This window comes from Cynara cardunculus (assembly GCF_001531365.2).
Source record: "Cynara cardunculus var. scolymus isolate 2C chromosome LG 12, CcrdV1, whole genome shotgun sequence".
Classification (NCBI taxonomy): domain Eukaryota; kingdom Viridiplantae; phylum Streptophyta; class Magnoliopsida; order Asterales; family Asteraceae; genus Cynara; species Cynara cardunculus.
Window position 1 is genome coordinate 6312543 of NC_037539.1, and position 4033 is coordinate 6316575.

Below are 4033 nucleotides of genomic sequence, written 5' to 3' on the forward strand. Positions count from 1 at the left end.
ATTTAAAATTAGATGTTTATCATGTATTTAATTGTATTTATCTGCAGTTAGTTACACGAATTCAGATATGGGATGAAATCGGATAGGGATGAAATTCGATTTAAGAGTTCTTAAGAGTTTTAAGAGTTTTAGCCAAATGCTTTATAATATAGTATATATATATATATATATATATATATATAGGGGCACGTTCAAATGAAAATCGTGCATTTCTAAGAAACCGTGTAAACTAATTTCGACCAATAGCAAAATTCTTTTTTTTTTAATTAAATTTAATCAATAAGAATATTTCGGTCATTTTGCAATATTTTTAATTAAATATGAAAATTATTAATAAATCTTAATTAAGGAAACGTAATAAAGTAAATTTTATAAATTGTAACATTTAAATATTTAATTATATTATAATTTTAAAAATTTGAACTAAATATGTTGTGATGCGATTGAATCTGCTGGTGAATTTTGAAGATTGTAAGACATAATGTAATGAATTCATCAAATCATGATTGAAAAAAGAAATTAATACAAATGAAACAGGTTTCATAAAGTGAAACTGGTTCATGTCATAATTGAACAATGAGCAATGAAACATTTTCATGGTGAACTCGTTTCATTGATGGTGTAGTTGATCCATTTAGTAGGTAAAGTGGAAAATGAAACGGGTACATAATGTATTTGGTTCGTCATGAAATAATTGCATGATGAATCTGTTACAGAATCTTGAAGATTACAAGGCTTAAATGAATGAATTCATCAAATCACGGGTGAAATAAGAAATTTAATGTACATGAAATAGGTTTCATGAAGGTGAAACTGGTTCATGGCGTAATTGAACCAAGAGTAGTGAAACGGGTTCATAATATATTTGATTCGTCATGAAATAATTGCATGATGAAACAGGTACATGATGAACCTGTTCCATAATCTTGAAGATTGTAATTTGCTACAGAATCTTTAAGATTGTAAGGATTAAATGAATGAATTCATCAAATCAGGAGCGAAATAAACTAATCTATGTACATGAAACAAGTTTCATGAAGGTGAAACTAGTTCATGGCGTAATTGAACAATGAGTAGTGAACTAGTTTGATGGTAACCTCGTTTCAGTGATGGTGTAGTTGATCCATTTAATAGGTGAAATGCAAAATGAAACGGGTGCATAATGCATGTGGTTTGTCATGAAATAATTACATGCTGAAATGGATTCATGATGAAACCGCTGCGTCTTGAAATAATTTCATAATGAATAGGGTGCATATTTACATGGGTGTGTGAAGGACATTGAAACAATTTCAAATAAAGAATAAAAAGGCTGCTGTATTAGCGAAATTATTTCCTAACAAATAAAAAATTTTAATTTCCTAAAATAAATAATAATGTCCTTCAAGGAGAAGATTTTTTTGGGGTTTTAAGGAGGATGAAAAAAAAATTGCATTGGTTGGGAGAAAATTTTGAGCCCTAAGTCGACTGGTGGTTTGGGTATCGTTAGCTTAAAAACGAAAAATGTTGCTTTGTTAGCAAAATGGGTATGGAGGTTCTTGTCCAGCTCTAATGCGATTTGGAAGGATGTCATTTCTGAATTTTATGGTAAGGATGGTGGTCTTTTTTCAAATAGGCCTTTGATTGGAAAAAGCGTTTGGGTTTCTATTGTCAACACTTGCAAAAACGTGGAAGTTGCAGGTCAGAATGTCATCCTTTCGTTTACAAAAAAGGTTGCTAAAGATTCTTCTTCTCTTTTTTGGAAAGATGCGAGCATCGGACAAGGCTCAAAGTTGAAAGACCTTTTCCCCAGACTTTATGCCTTGGAAAGGAATAAAAATGCTTCTTTCAAAGACAGATGGACTTATATTAATGGTTCTTGGAGTGGTGCTTGGGATTGGAAAACAATGATTAGGGGTAGAAGCTTAGATGATCTTCAAGCCCTAGAAAGGCAACTCTCTCTTGTGGATTTCAATACTTCGGGTGAGGATATTTGGTTGTGGAATTGGAACAAGAACGAGATTTTTCTCGGTCAACTTATTGTCCAAATTAATTCAAGGAGCGGTTGAGACAAATGTTGGAAGCAATGATCCGTTTTTTTGGAGTCCTTTAATTCCTAAGAAGGTAAACATCTTCACTTGGCGCTTCCTTAAAGAGGCTATTCCGGTAAGATTCAATCGTTCAAAAAGAGGAATTCCGTTACAATCTTTGGAGTGCATCTTTTGCGGCAAAGGTGTTGAAACTTTGGACCATTGTTTCTTCTCTTATTCGGTGGCAAGCATTCTTTGGAGGAAAATATGGGCTTGGTGGGATCTTAAAGCCCCGTGGCTTTCCTCGGTGTCTGATTTTACAATGTTGATCAAACAAGTCGGTACTCATCGTAAGGTTGGAGTGATTTTCTTATCAGTGTGCGCCGTGGCGCTTTGGCAACTTTGGAAGTGGCGGAATGAAATTTTTCATGCTAAGGATGATGCGGAAGCTAAGAAGAGAGGTGAAGACCCATTCCCAGGTATTCAAAATTTTTCCAAGCTTTGGATGGGGAACAAGAATCATAAGTTCCATCTTAATTGGGATAGTTGGTCTTATTCTCCTTACTTTGTTTAGTCTACTTGCTTGTCTCAGGTTTGGGTTTTGCTTTGGCTTTAGTTTGGGGATGTCTCTTTTTGCTTCTTTTTGTTTTCGTTTGTTATTGTGGATTCTTGATTCCTCTTGTGTCTAGCTTCTTGCTGGATCGTTTTGTTTAATTTTATTGGTTGGCTTGGTGAGGGTGATGGCCATGCCGAAGCTCTCCTCCTTGTCCTTCCTTTTTTGCCTTTCAAAAAAAAATTAGGATGTTACATAATATGTATTTTTGTTTACCATTTTGCCCTTATTGCTGATATAAAAATAAAATTTTAATATATATAATTTTTAATTTCCTAAAATAAAGTAAACTAATCTTGACCATTAATCAAGAAAATGAATGAATGAGATTGGTTTATACGGTTTAAATAAATAAAGGCGATTTTCATTTGAACGCTCCTCTCTTTCTCTCTCTCTATATATATAATTTGGTTCAAACGAGAATAATAATCGAATAAAAAAATTAAATATGAATTATATAATTCATCAAATAATGATTTAAGTAAATAATTTCGAAAATAAATTAATAAGAGAAAAAGTCATTTATTTATATAGAGTTATTTAAGATATTTATTTAATTTAACTTTTTATCATATCTATGATTTTAATATGAGTTAATTTTATATTTAAATAATCTATTTTCTATTTAAGATATTTAAAATAAACAGTAATTTAATTTTCATATAAATAACTTATTATTTTTATTTAAGGCAATAATTGAATTTTTTTCCAAAAGAATTTCTTGATCATGTGATTTAAAAAGTTAATTCAAATTAAACACTGAAAAAGAAAATAATGAAAATAGAATCACATGTGATGTGTAGCGTAACACATTTAACATGTTTAAGATCATATGTAATTTAAAATATAATTCATAGTTTACAAATATCATCTGTGATGTTGTGCATAACTTACATTTATTTTTCACTTAAATTTATTATGATCAACATCACATCTGATATTTTGATGAAAATTAATGATTTTTTAAATAAAATTGTGGATTATTTATGATTTTTTAAATCAATATTTAATAAGCTCCCCCAAATCCACCGTACCATGGTTAATTATTATACTAATCTGAACCATTAAGTACAAATAAAATCTACCGTACCATGGTTAATTATTATACTAATCTGAACCATTAGGTATAAATAAGGGGGTGGCTAATGATACCCCTATCATTTGCTAATGTCACCCCTAGGTAGCTTTTCATCATTTATGTTTTATGATTTTTTGTGTTTTTTTGTTTTTTTGTAATTATTATTTTTTATTTTATTATTAATTAAAGAAAATTTTAATTAATATATATTATTTATTTTATTTTCTGTTTTATTTATTTATTTATATTATATTTTAATTAATATAAATTATTAATAAATATATATTATTCATTTTATTTTCTGTTTTTTATTTGTGTATATTATATTTTAAT